The sequence below is a fragment of the Castor canadensis genome, chromosome 3 (assembly GCF_047511655.1).
Source record: "Castor canadensis chromosome 3, mCasCan1.hap1v2, whole genome shotgun sequence".
Classification (NCBI taxonomy): domain Eukaryota; kingdom Metazoa; phylum Chordata; class Mammalia; order Rodentia; family Castoridae; genus Castor; species Castor canadensis.
Window position 1 is genome coordinate 63,796,385 of NC_133388.1, and position 16,434 is coordinate 63,812,818.

The 16,434-nt window shown below is 34.1% G+C and overlaps 1 protein-coding gene across 11 annotated transcripts in view; it reads right to left on the reverse strand.

Annotated features, from left to right (window-relative positions):
- Positions 1–16,434, reverse strand: part of Lrfn5 (leucine rich repeat and fibronectin type III domain containing 5) — a 265,744-nt gene that overhangs the window by 223,265 nt on the left and 26,045 nt on the right. For 4 of the 11 annotated variants that reach the window (XM_074068081.1, XM_074068077.1, XM_074068079.1 and 1 more), the window contains exon 2: positions 10,239–10,428. The exons of the other annotated variants lie outside the window; for them this stretch is intronic. The gene's annotated coding sequence lies outside the window, so the exon portion shown is untranslated. The remainder of the gene's footprint in view (positions 1–10,238; positions 10,429–16,434) is intronic. 11 annotated transcript variants of the gene reach the window in all.

The window sequence follows — 16,434 nt, forward strand, 5'->3', positions numbered from 1 at the left end:
AATACCAATTTTTACATTAATTTGTGATTTAATATTTTATTCATATATATGTATTGAATGTATACATAAAACAATTCCAACAGTGATAGAGTCACTGTAGATCACCTGTACAGCCAATAATTACTTCGATTTAGTAATGTTCCTTCAAAACTCATACTCTGCAGTCCTAAACCTTAAGACTTTAGAGCATAAAAGTAGATAGACAAGGAATTAAATTACAATGTGGCCATTACCATGGGCTTAAATCCAAGTGGCTGCTATTCTTATAAAAAGTACACAGACACACTTATGGAGAAACAGAGAGAAGAAGGCCATTTCCAGGTCAAAAAGAGGCCTCAGAAGAAATCAAATTTGCCAACATCTTGATCTCAGACTTCCAGTCTCCAGAAAATAAATTTCTGTTCTGTGAAACACTCAGTCTTTGTTGTGGTAGCGCTAGTAAATGAATTCAGTTGAGAGTAGCAACCAACCAATATAGTATGATAGCTCAGTATTTATGGCTTCATTTCACCTTTTCAAGTTAACTACGACAAAGTATTAAGATTCACAGACCTTAGTACTTGGATATCTATTTTTATTCTTTCTAAATGATGGTGTGTTCTAGCACCACTTCCCAGGCTTCTCAAATATGTGTAGAAATTAAGAGTTATAAAATCAATTGCCTGCAGTACAACAAACTCCTGGAAGTGAAAGTCTTACGCTACCATTCAAGTTCTTTGTGAAAGCCTATATTTAATCTTAGTCCTTTATTCATCTTCAATATTACAGAATAATTTCTGTCTAAAATATCTTTCTAAGCTCACATAAGAGGTTTTCTCAGGGCACAAGTCAAAAAAACATCTTGAGAGTATTCTGCTTATAAGATTCACATTTGTCACTGAAAATTCCACAGTTAGAAAACAACCATCTCCAGGCAGCTGAGTGACTCTGCGTTACTGTAGTTTAATTTGAACCTCATTAAAAGTTTCCACTAAGGAAGCTCAAATTGGTTGTGGTGGTTGAGGATTCAGAAGAGTGCTGTTATTATAAATAGTTTGCATGATTTGCTCACTTTTCATGAACTCAGGGCACAATGTATTTGTTACCTTCACATCAAATAAATGAGACAATACTTATAAGCAACTATACCTTCTTCCAACTTCTAATTAACATGTGATTATTTTGTGTATAAAATGTATAAAGAAGAAAATTAATATCATTTTTAGTTCTAGCATCTTTTGGTTAAATTTTCTTAACGTACTTCCAGCAATTGTACATAAAAATTTCTTTCTCCTCCCATTCTTTCCTCTCATTCTGTCTCTGTTTCTGTCTCTCTCTCTTTTACCTATCACTATAACTTTTTTCCTTTGTCACTATGACTTAAGAGTCTACTACTCAACATGTGGATTTAAGTATTTGATGGCTATGTACCATATTATATGTGAGTAAAGCAAAGTACTTTAACATAACCATGTCCAAAATTCTACAAGATATTTTATAAATATTCTTACATACGTATATATAAATACATAACATTAAGTGATATTTCTTTTTTTTTCATTTTTCTTTTATTATTCATATGTGCATACAAGGCTTGGTTCATTTCTCCCCCCTGCCCCCACCCCCTCCCTTACCACCCACTCCGCCCCCTCCCTCTCTTATATTGCTCTTATTTCTAATTTTGTTGTAGAGAGAGTATAAGCAATAATAGGAAGGAACAAGGGTTTTTGCTGGTTGAGATAAGGATAGCTATACAGGGCATTGACTCACATTGATTTCCTGTGCGTGGGTGTTACCTTCTAGGTTAATTCTTTTTGATCTAACCTTTTCTCGAGTACCTGTTCCCCTTTTCCTATTGGCCTCAGTTGCTTTAAGGTATTTGCTTTAGTTTCTCTGAGTTAAGGGCAACAAATGCTAGCTAGTTTTTTAGATGTCTTACCTATCCTCACCCCTTCCTTGTGTGCTCTCGCTTTTATCATGTGCTCATAGTCCAATCCCCTTGTTGTGTTTGCCCTTGATCTAATGTCCACATATGAGGGAGAACAACGATTTTTGGTCTTTTGGGCCAGGCTAACCTCACTCAGAATGATGTTCTCCAATTCCATCCATTTACCAGCAAATGATAACATTTCATTCTTCATGGCTGCATAAAATTCCATTGTGTATAGATACCACATTTTCTTAATCCATTCGTCAGTGCTGGGGCATCCTGGCTGTTTCCATAACTTGGCTATTGTGAATAGTGCCGCAACAAACATGGATGTGCAGGTGCCTCTGGAGTAACAGTCTTTTGGGTATATCCCCAAGAGTGGTATTGCTGGATCAAATGGTAGATCGATGTACAGCTTTTTAAGTAGCCTCCAAATTTTTTTCCAGAGTGGTTGTACCAGCTTTCATTCCCACCAGCAGTGGGTTAGGGTTCCTTTTTCCCCGCATCCTCGCCAGCACCTGTTGTTGGTGGTGTTGCTGATGATGGCTATTCTAACAGGGGTGAGGTGGAATCTTAGCGTGGTTTTAATTTGCATTTCCTTTATTGCTAGAGATGGTGAGCATTTTTTCATGTGTTTTCTGGCCATTTGAATTTCTTCTTTTGAGAAAGTTCTGTTTAGTTCATGTGCCCATTTCTTTATTGGTTCATTAGTTTTGGGAGAATTTAGTTTTTTAAGTTCCCTATATATTCTGGTTATCAGTCCTTTGTCTGATGTGTAGCTGGCAAATATTTTCTCCCACTCTGTGGGTGTTCTCTTCAGTTTAGAGACCATTTCTTTTGATGAACAGAAGCTTTTTAGTTTTATGAGGTCCCGTTTATCTATGCTATCTCTTAGTTGCTGTGCTGCTGGGGTTTCATTGAGAAAGTTCTTACCTATACCTACTAATTCCAGAGTATTTCCTACTCTTTCTTGTATCAACTTAGGAGTTTGGGGTCTGATATTAAGATCCTTGATCCATTTTGAGTTAATCTTGGTATAGAGTGATATACATGGATCTAGTTTCAGTTTTTTGCAGACTGCTAACCAGTTTTCCCAGCAGTTTTTGTTGAAGAGGCTGCTATTTCTCCATCGTATATTTTTAGCTCCTTTGTCAAAGATAAGTTGCTTATAGTTGTGTGGCTTCATATCTGGGTCCTCTATTCTGTTCCACTGGTCTTCATGTCTGTTTTTGTGCCAGTACCATGCTGTTTTTATTATTGCTTTGTAATATAGTTTGAAGTCAGGTGTTGTGATACCTCCTGCATTGTTCTTTTGACTGAGTATTGCCTTGGCTATTCGTAGCCTCTTGTTTCCATATAAATTTAACAGTAGATTTTTCAATCTCTTTAATGAATGTCATTGGAGTTTTGATGTGAATTGCATTAAACATGTAGATTACTTTTGGGAGTATCGACATTTTTACTATGTGGATTCTACCAATCCATGAGCATGGGAGATCTCTCCACTTTCTATAGTCTTCCTCAATCTCTTTCTTCAGAAGTGTATAGTTTTCCTTGTAGAGGTCTTTCACATCTTTTGTTAGGTTTACTAAGTGATATTTCTTAATGTGAATTTTCTAAACTAAAGACTAGTTTCTAATATTCAAGTATTATAAATGCTTTCCAGCTGCCTTTGAGCAAGATTCTCTCAATTTATCTCCATTGACTCTCATATTTGTTGCTACTGAGTCACATATTTGTTAACGAGTTTGTTTTTGTCATCATCTCACTGACCTTGACAGTGGTGACATATTTCAAATTACCTAATCATAATTGGGCATGTTTCTTTTCTCTTTTACATTGTTTAGGCTACCTCCCCTAGCCCCTATTTGTATTGTTGATAAATTAAACCTTCATCTCTCATCCAGGCTGCAAATATCTTCTGTGTGTGTGTGTGTGTGTGTGTGTGTGTGTGTGCATGTTTGCATGGTGATGGGACTTGAACCTAAGGCCTCTCAAGTGTTAAGCATGAATGCTACCTTTGAGCTACACCCCCCCCCAGCCCATAAATACCTTTAATCAGTATGTCTTTACTTTATTAACTTTGTTATTTTTCTTTTTTCAACATGAAGAAAGAGAAATGATAAAAAAGTAAAATCTTTAAAATCTTTTCTTAATCCTTGCCTTCAAGCATTATCAAATGTAAAATAGATTCACCTCATTGTATTCCAGTATTTTAACAGCTTAATATTTGATATAAATGGGTTTATTCTGATCCATAGAATGAGTAAATATATTTTCTTAAATAATTTTCCACATTTAAAACCTATAGCCAACTTAATGCTTAATGGGAAAAACTGAAACCATTTCCCCTAAAGTCAGGAACAAGACATGGGTACTCACTCTCTCCACTCCTATTCAACATAGTCTTGGAATGGAATTCCTAGCCAGAGCAATAAGACAGGAAAAAGAAATAAAAGAGATACAAACAGATAAGAAAGAAGTCAAACTATCCCTACTCACAGATGGCATGATTTTATACCTAAAAGTCCTGAAAAACTCCACCAAAAAGCACCTACACACCATAAACAGCTTCAGCAAAGTAGCAGGATACAAAATCAACTTATAAAAATCTGTAGCCTTTTTATACACCAACAATGAACAGATTGAGAAGGAAGCACAAAAGACCACGAATAGCCAAGGCAATACTGAGCAAAAAGAGCAATGCTGGAGGTATCACAATACCCAACTTTAAACTATACTATAGAGCCATAACAATAAAAACATCATAATACTGGAACAAAACAGATATGAAAACCAGTGGAATAAAATAGAAGACCCCAATATGAATCCATGCATCTATGCCCACCTACTTTTTGAGAAAGGCTCCAAAGACATACAATGGAGAAAAGACAGCCTCTTCAACAAATGTTGCTGGAAAAAACTGTGTATCTGTCTGCAGAAACTGAAACTAGAGCCATGTCTATCACCCTGTAAATGTATCAACTCAAAGTAGATTAAAGACCTTAATATAAGACCTGAAAACCTGAAGGTAGTACAGGAAAGAGAAGAGACTACACTGGAGGCAACAGGCATTGGCAATGACTTTCTCAGTAGAACTCAAGTGACTTAACAACTAAGAAAAAGGACTGGCAAATACTACAACACAAAAAGTTTTGCATAACAAAAGAAATGGTCTCTAAATTGAAGAGGCCACTCACAGAATGGGAGAAAATGTTTGCCAGCTATATATCTGATAAAGCATTGATAACCAGAATATACAGAGATCTCAAAAATCAATGACCAAATGAAGAAATGCACAAATGAACTAAAAAAGCCTTTTCAAAGGAAGAAGTCAAAATAGCCAAAAAAAAAAAAAACTCATGAAAAGCTGCCCACCATCCCTGGCCATAAAGGAAATGCAAATCAAAACCACATTAAGATTGCACCTTTACTCCTGCTAGAATAGGTACCAGCAAGAACACAAATGACAATAAAAGTGGTGAGGATGTGGGGAAAAAGGGATCCAAATACATTGCTGGTGAGAATGCAAATTTGTACAACCACTAGGGGAAAACAGTATGGAAGCTCCTTAAAAAACTAAAAATAGACCTGCCATATGATCCAGCAATACCACTCCTAGGGATATACCTGAAGGATTATGAGTCAGCTTATAACTAAAGCACCTGCACACCCATGTTTATTGCAGCACTATTCACAATAGCTAAGGTATGGAAACAGCCCAGATGCCCCAATATTGAAAAATGGATTAAGAAAATGAGGTACTGTTTTACAATGGAATTTTACTCAGGCACAAAGAAGAATAAATTTTGTCATTCGCAGGTAAATGTATGGAACTAGAGAACATCAACTTAAGTGAAATCGGCTAGACTCAGAAGGTCAAAAGCCACATATTCTCTCTCATTTGTGGAATATACACCTAACACAAATGCAGGAATATTATGAAACACTGGTCACACTAAAGGGAGGTCACGCAAGGGAGAATTAGGGAAACTAAGAACTTGATAAGGGTTGATATACTCTCTATACAAGAACGAATACAGAAGTCTAAAAATGACTGAAATTACCATAAGAAAGGGACAAAGGTAGAATGAAGAAAATTAGAGGCGATAAACCAATTGGAGTTATAAAACATATATACAATGAAATATCACAAGGAAACTCACTGTGTAGCCACCTTTATCTCAAACAAGCTAAAATGTCATGTTTTCCTTTTATCTGTTCTCCTTTTATTGTCTACAAAAATGGAGAACAGGAAGGGAACCAGTACTGCCTGGGGGAGGGGGAGCTGACACCAATGGGAGAGGGGTGGTATTGGGGAAATGGGTAGGAGGGTGAATACAGTGCAAAAAATGTATGCATGTAAGTAAATGAAAAATGATACCAGTTAAAACTACTCCAGGAATCAGGAGAGGGGAGTGAAGAAGAGTAGTAGAGGAACTGAATTCATGTGTGATATATTTAATCCATGTAAGAACCTGTGTAAATGCCACAATGTACACCACCCATTCTAACAATAAAGGAAAAAAGCTATACAAATATTATTTATTAAATTGTAAGAATTAAGAATGAACAAAAATTTAAGTATTATTATTAATATAAAATGTTTCTCCAATATTGTATAAACTGTATTGGAAAATTTAGTTGTTCTTATTTTTTTTTTCATTTTTCTTTTATTATTCATATGTGCATACAAGGCTTGGTTCATTTCTCCCCCCTGCCCCCACCCCCTCCCTTACCACACACTCCGCCCCCTCCCTCTCCCCCCCTCAATACCCAGCAGAAACTATTTTGCCCTTATTTCTAATTTTGTTGTAGAGAGAGTATAAGCAATAATAGGAAGGAACAAGGGTTTTTGCTGGTTGAGATAAGGATAGCTATACAGGGCATTGACTCACATTGATTTCCTGTGCGTGGGTGTTACCTTCTAGGTTAATTCTTTTTGATCTAACCTTTTCTCTAGTACCTGTTCTTATATAACCTTTAAGTTTCATTAAGTTCCTTGTCAAATTTTCACTAATTTTTAAATATATATATATACATACATATACACATATATATCTTCAATTATGTTTTATATGATAGGAAAAGTTCTACATTATTATTTCTCTTTACTGTAATTTTGTTGAGTGTTTTAATGTAAAGGTTTATTTTTCAAATATAATTGAGAGTTATTTCTTCAGGCCACATTGAAAGGATGTTATTGCATCAGGGGCATGGAGAGGAGAAGGGGTATAACAAATGTACTAAAATTTTGGGAGAAATGATACATTTAAAATATTAAGTCACTTCATCAAAAAACTTATTAATGCCATATGTCTAAGTTTTGTGAAATATATCTCAGAAATCTTACAGTAGTATTTATAGTTTTATACATGTTACTCTAAGCTTTGACCTGCGTATTTTATGCTTCTGTTAATTATTTTGCAATTAGTGCTGAATTTTGCAAGTAAACTATTTAATTATGCTTATTTATATTCTGATATAATATAGGTATATTAATAAGCTCATAATAATATTTTTATTGATTTGGGAGATTTAGGGTTCAATAAAAGTAAGCAAGTAATAAGCCTTGCTCTTCATTTTCAATACCTATTTTTCTTCAACATTTCAAGAATAATGCTTATAATAATAGTAATTTCCATTCCAGAGACTTGATAATATTGGTGATAATTGTCATTTTGATTTATTACAATTTAGTGATTCCTCAATTAATGTGACGCTGGTGAAGCTTGTAGATTAGCTCCAAAACCATTCTGCTAAAAATAAATAGATGAAGTTATAAGGAAAGACAAAAAGAGATGGAGACATGTTAAGAAAGATTTATAGAGATATGCTACCTTAAATTACTAAATTGAACAAGTTCTTTCTAGTTATTATTGTATTCATTTCTGTTTGTCTATAGTAATCTTCACTCTTCTTGTAATTTTCCTGAGTCTAGATATTAAGACTCTTGTTATTTAAAATTTGTCATCACTATTAGCACTGTCCTATCTATTCCTCACAGCTTGTTCCCAAATGATAAGCTAATCCACCCAATCCCTTTAAAAAGTGAATGACTCACAAATATCTTGGTCCAGATTTAGCTCTTTCTTCTGTTAAATTTTTAATCATTGTTCTTATCCCACTTGCAGCTCAAAATCAGCATGCCCAAACCTAAACTCATTCTCTTCCTTACAAGCCAATTCCTTTAGCCTTTCTTCCTTGTCCAAGTCAAAATTAGAACTCATAGCATCACTTTCAATTATTCTTTCCTTCCATTTTTCTGCCTCATTCAATGCTTGGTATTATGCATCTTCATTGCCTTGCTTTTTGCAAAAGTCCCCTGATGTACTCACACCCCATCTCATAAATTGCTATCCATTTGATGCTCCTAGTCATGTTCTTGCATAAATTACTTTTGGACAGGAAACATTTATAGAACAATATTCAAACTCCTCTGGATACATTTGATGACCAGTTTGCTCTTGCATCTAATCTGTGGCCAAAGTCTGACCGTATAAGGTATAGGTAAATGTCATTTTTTGTTTCTGTTACATTGTGGCTGGTATTAATTGAAAGGGTTTTAGAATATGCAGAATCATGATCTATGTATATTGCTCAAATCCATAAAACATAATAACTGCATGAGAAGGTCTACTGGCTAAAAATACCCAGGGAACTTGGTAAGACTTTGAGCTAATATTTGGGTGCCTATGCAAGTGTCTACTAATAAAACAGTAGTTTGTACATTTATTCTTACAAAGTCTTCCACCAAGTTTAACTTTGCATTTGCTTATCTTAATTTCTCACAGATGACTGGGAAATCAAAAGACAATCCTTTGTTCTCTGAATAGTCTCAGTCCTTGACCCAATTTACAGATCTGAAGATGGGAACAACACATGTTCTACCTGGAAACAACTCCAAGCCACTCTAGATTTGAAGGCTATTTGAAGTCTCCTCTCACTGGCACTTACAAAACAAACTATGGCTTGGCTCCAGAAAACAGCTGGAAGCCCAGGGGATTTGCATTGAAAGAGGTCCTATTCAAGCAGTTCGCACTGTCTTACACAGCATGAATGTTCAATACTCATGAAATTGAACTAAAATTTCTAATACATGGGAGGATATACTAATATAAAATTTCAAAATTTAAAATGATTTGTCAAGCTCTTGAGGGCATAATAGGCAATCTTCTCATATTATCTTGCCATAGATTAAAAACAGCACTTTTAAAGTTAACTTTGGAAGGAAGTCATCCTAGAAAATGGAGTAAAGCAGAGAGTTTTAGTGCCTGTGACTGTACGTTGTCTGGAATACACCAGCCTTCTTCCATTTTGAATACCAGGAGACTAAGACAGTATTTGCTGTAGTCCAGCAACTGACTGGATGTTCTCAGTGACTGGAATTATTTTTATAGGAATAGAAGGAAAGATCCTTTTTAAAAAAAGGATCCATTTTTAAAACTTAAAAATGTCAATTAAAACTAAAGTAAATATACATGATGAAAGGAATTTGACTTAGCATCATCCAATCATAGGGATGAGAGATAAACACTTCAAAGTTTGAGTTGACTACAAACTTGATTTTAGTGATGCTACTCAAAATGTACTGTCTAACTGCCTCAACAGCAAAAAAATATAGCCTATTCACATTGTCCCTAAATAAGAATAGAGCCTGTATCTGCAGCAGAACCAGAAAACACAGAAGAGGTAATATTTTGCTTAACTCTACCTCTCCAGTGAACTAGGAATAGTATGTTCAATATCTAGAGAAATATTAACACATGCTCAATGCCCAGAAGAGAATAGTCAAAATGACACATGAAGAGAGTTCTGATGGTTTTAACTTCAAAACCAAAATACTTGGAGAAAACATGTCTCTCACGTTTAAATGCTTAAATGTTCTCATTTGAAGGAGATCTTATATTTTAATATCTCAGACAATGCATAAACTTTTCTGACATGTGGAAATAGCAGTATTCTCAATTGGGACTTAAAACATGATGAAAACACTTTTTAGTGCTCCAGCAATGTAAAAAAGCAATGCTAATAGTCACTGAGCTTCCTTAAGGCATTGTGTGACACTACATGCATCAACTGTTTTAATCACCTCAACCACTCTGAGATAAGTATTATTACTCTCTTCATTTTACAGTTGAAGAAACTGATGCAAAAAAAAAAAAAGATAAGCTCACTGAGCTAGCAAAGGTGAAATAGATAGGCCAAGTTGGATTGATCCATAGCAAAAGCTGTTAACTATTACACTGTAGTTACCTTGCTACAAGGTGTGATTGTTCTAAAAGAAGTAGACAACTGGTTTTAAAAGACCATTTGAAAGAAATCATACTTGAATTTGAAATGTTAAAGATGATCCTTGAAAATTCTTCTCTTCACATTTTTAAGTTTCTCTGATCTTGTGTTCTTTGCAGAAGATAAAGCTGTATCTTCAGCCAAGATTCTCCTGGGATTTTAGTATCCATCTGTTCAAGTCCTCAATGTTTGGGTTGTAAATTGTCAAATAATGCCATGAATAAAACCTGGAGGAAACAGGGGAAAGATAAACGTATCCTAAGGAAAAATCCTTATCCTTTTTTCTGAGGATGAACCTTATTTCCACCTTCATTAGAGTTAAAACTAAACCTTTGCACACATAAACATATCACCTGCCTACCTCACTCTTATGTATATGGCTTAAGATGTAAAATGAAACTGATGGCATCCCAGGTAAAGTAACATGTGTACTATTTTTCAGATTATAAACTATAGATGCATTAAAAAGAAGCTTGAAAGAAATTATATTCCTTAGTACATGAAAGCAACATAATAGTCTTTCAAAATTTCTGTGAACTAGGATAAAGATGTGAACTATTATTTAAGAGATTAAATGTCCCATTTATAATACTTGGAGTCTGTTTACATCTTTGCTTAAATTCAGGATGATTTTAAGTCTGCTGGTAATCTCAAATTTACACATGAAATATCTGAACTGTCAAAACTGGTTACAATCATTTTAAAGAATTTAAAAGCTCTCAGAGTATCTATCAATTATAAAGTGCTCAGGCATTTGCAAAATAAGACAACCACAGACTACAATAAGAAAACATGTTCATTTTAACAGTGATTTCAAATGGGAAATGTATTTAAATTACTTTTTATATGAATTTCAACATTAATTTATTTTCATGCTGCCATATGTTATATAGGACAATTTACTAATATGTGCATTGGCTACATTCATTAAAAGATTCAATTTGAGATTGTGCCAAAGATTAAGAAAGAAAGTGATTCATGATAAGGAAAACCTGAACATAAGCACAGAGTGCTGGAAATATATGTAGAGAAAGAAACAAGGAAAGCAGAGGATTAAAGAATATATAAAAGTAACACTAAGGGCCAGGCATAGTGGTACAAACTTATAATCTCAGGTACTTCAGAGGCAGAGATAGGAGAATCATGGTTCGATGACAGTTCAGGCAAACTTATCACAGATTCTATATGAAAAACAAACTAAAAACTAAAAAAGCAAAAGAACTGTCAGTGTGGCTCAAGGCCTTGACTTCAATCCCCAATACAGAAAAAAAAAAAAAAAATAGCAGTAAATAGCCCTAAACAGGAAGTGTGTTTATGTGAGCATCTGTGTATGCCGGTGAGGAGAAGATGAGCCCAGGAAAGATAGTTTATAAGTGATGTGAAATAATATTATTGAAATTACCTTCTTTAGTGCAGAATGAGGAGATACTGAAGATAGAAGCAAGATCTAAAATTGATCCACTGTCACAACAACAAGTAATTTTTAAATATACAAGAAGATTAGGAAACTGAAGTACATAGCTTGTGTGGAGGACAAGCGTATGTGTGAGTGTGTGTATGTGTATAGGGAAGTGTTTCATTTCAAATATACTCCTTGAAAAAATTCATTCCAAATATTTTCTCCCTGAAATTTCTCAAATTAATCAAAATCTATCCTTGGTGGAGCTGATATGTATTAAGAATTCCATTGGTTTTGTTTATTTAGTTACTGTTGATTTTGTACAGTCATCTTCATTTATTCAAACTGTTCTGCAAAATGTAATGACATTAAGAATGCCTTATTCCTATCAATATCTTTTTATTGATTTATTTTATAAATAAATAACAGAATCCATACCTATGTAATCCTAATTTAACAACATATCTGGGGAGTCAAAATGCTTATGATTTCTCTAAATACTATTTTTTAATATTTTTATTAGTATTTGATAGTTATACAGGGGATTTTATATTGACATTTTTCATATATACATATTTATACCCCAGTTTGGGTCATCCCCTCCATTATTCTCCCTCCTACTTCACTCCTTTTCTTAAAATAACTTCAACAGTTTTCAGTGTTTCATATTCATGCATGTATAGAAAATACATCAACCACATTCACCCTCCTTTACCCTCTTCATTTACCCTCCCCCTCCACTCATTCCCTCCCCTTCACATGAGCTGTTTTACATTCTTGTTTTTCATTGTTTAAGTGTCTGTTCATTGTTCAGCGAGATTTTGCCTTGGTATTTTACTTTAATAATTTTACTTGTAAATGTATTATGCTTAAACAAATTTACCTCCTCCACTTATTTTCTTCCCTGTTTTCCCCCTATCTTCTATTTAAGCACTAAATTCTGTTCCTGGATTATAAATTAGTTAAGACGTATTTATTTATTTTGATGATACTGCTGTTTGAACTCAGGGCCTCTTGCTTACTAGGCAGGTGACCTACCAATTAAGCCATGCTCTCAGCCCAAGATGTATTTTTAAGACTGAGTCCAAAATTACTTTCTCACATTTATTATATAAAGCTCTTAATCCTTTTTTGTTACTTCTGCTAAGATATCTGGCAGAAAATGCAACAAGAAAGTATCAAATAAGTACAATAAATCATTTACGCTTAAATGGTGATGCTTCAATCCAACAAAATGTATGCCTCTAAACTTTACCTAGTTTATCATGTACTAGAATATCATGTACAATTTTGAATAAAACAGTAAGACATCACCCTCAGCTTTTTAGCCAAGTTTAAGATGGTAAGGAAAAAAAAATACAGTTTAAAAGTACCAAGTTAGGACCTATGAATCATGAAGCAAAACATCTATCAATCTTCACTGACAGTCTTCATCTTGTACAGTCATTCGAAAGGTAGAAATGGGAAGCAGGGCTCAAGTCCTGGAATCTGTGCCAGGTCTTCATGATACTCCAAGTCTGTTGCCAGTTGTCTAGCTTTGTCCTTACAGTAGGAGAATCTGAATCACAGTGAGGAAGTGCTTGCCTCAGCCAGTAGGTTTACAGTAGACTTATATATCACCTCAATCTGCATCTCTGCATGGCAACTCTTTGAAAGCTCTGTGAGCTATTCACACATGCTGCCTCACCTACTTTTGTAATGTCCATTGAGTCTAATGAGCTAAATGCAGACTTACATTGTCACCATTTTCCAAAAGCAAAGTGCAAAGGGATGATACAACAAATCTGTGGAAAACTACAATTAAGATTATTTCACAAACTTTCAATCTAGATTCTATTTTCTCCACATATTTACTACCTAGGCTGTATCTTGTGCTCACACAGATATTCATCATCTCTATGTCCACACATTATTGGAGGATAAAATGCTGTAAGAATTATGTTGAATAATCTGTAACCTCTTGTATTGAGTATAATGCTTTGATGTTTTCCTAATGCTACAAACACATTCAAATAGTAAGACAAGTTCTTACATGTGTTTGTCACATTGGAAATTACTTTTTCATCTCTATCAAGCTGTAAATCAATAAATAACACATGAAAGGAATCTACTGTCTGAAATAGAACATGGTTTAGGGTCAATTTCAATAATTTCAAGGTATTACAGAAGTGCACTTATAGTGATCGATATACATTTTTCTCTCTCAAGAGGCTTTTATGCTGATGTACTCATTTCCAAAACCAAGGAGAAATATGTTGCCACTATGAACAAAGGGAAATTGAGTGATTTATGTGACTATAGTAATGTTTCAAATCTTTACCTTATGATGTTTTTAGGGCAGTACAATTATCCTTCACCTTTCAAAATCTTTTAAATCTACATCAGAAAGCCATTACCAAACCACAAGGAATTATGTCAATATCTGACTTGGGACAGCACAATTCTGATAAGTATTACTGTGGCGGTATATCTGTGTAATTTAAAGAGCAATGTGGTGTTGAATTTCATGCTATCTCCTCAAGTAAACTGCAAATGTCTACATAGACATCAGAAAAGTCATTCCTTGGTAAAAATACTGATGTTTTTATAAAATACAAAATATTAATTTTGTTAATACAGTGTGGTGTTTTTGACTTTGAAAATATATTACCATAAGTGACTATAATTTTCAACATAAATTAACCAAAATATTAGTCTTTCTGAGCAATCTGCAGGTAATTTACAATGTTACAGTTAATAATTCTTAATAATGGTGAAAAAGAAATGTGAATTTTAGTCTTTAATCCATGTCATAAAATCCACAACCAAATGCATTTCCATTTCTGTAGAGTGCTCTGATATAATACCTGAATGTATAGTTAATATTTCATATGCCTATCCATGTCCTTTCCAGACCTTCAGAATAATGTTTTCAAATGCCCTTCAATGAGATCTTCCTGTCTCCAGGAATGATCAAATATGTCTCAAGTTCCTGTGCTGTGGTTTTACATTAGGAAGGGTATATCTGCCTACAGCTCATGTAATTTTCACTTGAGAGAGTGTGATTTTTTTTTTTATTCTTTGTCTAAATCTTTGAAAAACCTCAAGTTTTCTGGTCATTTCTTCAAATACTCATCCTTGAAGTTGTAACACCAAGGGATTCATAGTTCCTAAAGTACTGCCCTGAGTATTCCATTGAAACCTAAGATTTCTTTCATCTTTAACTGATATAAGCAATCGAAAGTAAAAATATGTCACTTACATAGAGAATCCTAGAAGTACGCAAGACAATAGTGTGAAATCATGAAATATAGGACAAAGGCCAGTGACATTTGAGAACAAAACCTCCTGGATAATCTTTTAAATTAATACTATTTGTCTCATAAATGGTAGGTGCTTGTGCAATAGCTTTGGCAATAAGGAAATGTCACTTATATAAAACTAAGCACAAGTTAATCAATGACTATGATATATAAATTTAATTAAGAATGAAATGACCTACTTTTGTGAATACTGAGGGTATTTAATTTTTCATGAGTGTTCCACATGACCCTGTCTCTGACAGTGTCTTAATCTTTTCTCTATGTGTTGCCTTCAAAAGCATTAACACAAGTATAAGGTGACATAATAAAAGTTATGACAGAAACAATTTGAGGGGGGAAACACAGAGATCTGCCTTCGATGTAAAAGTATGAAGGAGTATAAATTCATTGTCCTTAATTTTTAGACTTACTATGAACTTCCAGCAATGACTTATTCACCCTTGGTTTAGTATAAGAAGCATCTGGCTTTACATTAGTACCCTAAGGTAAAACAAAAGCAGTGTGTAGTCAACCTCAGCCCATGGGCCTGCAAAGCTTACCTGAAATGTTATAGGCTTTTCAGAATGGCTATGTAACAGAATTTCACTTCTCACATGTCCATCACTTCAGTTTGCTTTTAGCCTGTGATCCCAGGCACATGATAAATTCACAAATGTGCTGGACAACGGCAATGTGGCAGTTTTATTATGACTCTACTTATTTGCTAGTAATTCCTTGTAAGTGCAGAGGATCTGTTCAGTCCTCCTATATTTTTTCATTTCAATTTTACCTGTAAAATAATATTTTCCTCATACCAGTTATGTGAGGTCAAGTTTTATTTTCATTACTGTGTAAATGAGTAAACTAAAGATTAAAAAAAGCTCAATGATTTTGTCATGAAAGGACATCTAGTTTGCATTTAGGCAAAAGCAGAATCCAGGTGTCCATGTCTGGGGACAGTGCTCTTCCTATGATGTCATCCACCCAACTTTGAAAGTAAATAAAACAAGTGAATTTGGATTCATGAGTTTTTCTTTGCTCAATTGTTAATATTGTAGAGAACATAAGACAGGATTCTATTATTGTTAAATGAACAGAAACCAATTTTCCCTGTGTCTGTGACTTCCAAATTAAATTAAGACATGAACTATGAAAAGTATTTTACTCAACTGTCCATCTTTTGAGGGTAAAAATCTGTCTCATTAATAACTTTATGTTCTCAGTGCCTAGCAAGATATCTGGCCAAAAAACCAGGGACATAATGGATTCTTGATGTCAAAAAATGATTCATGAGCTTTAATCTTACCAAAAAGTAAATGCTATTTCAGCACTTAAACAGAAACACAGAAATACAAGCTAGAAAATGTTAGTTCTGCTTCTGTCACTTTTCAGGTATATTTTTAACATATTTCTTATCTGTAATCTAAAGATAACAACACCAATCTTTTTTTAACTCACAGAATTTTTTTAAGAATTAAAATAACATAGGACAAATATTTTCTAAGCGATCCCAAAGAGATATTTAAATACAAATTTTTTCTGTCTGCGTTTGA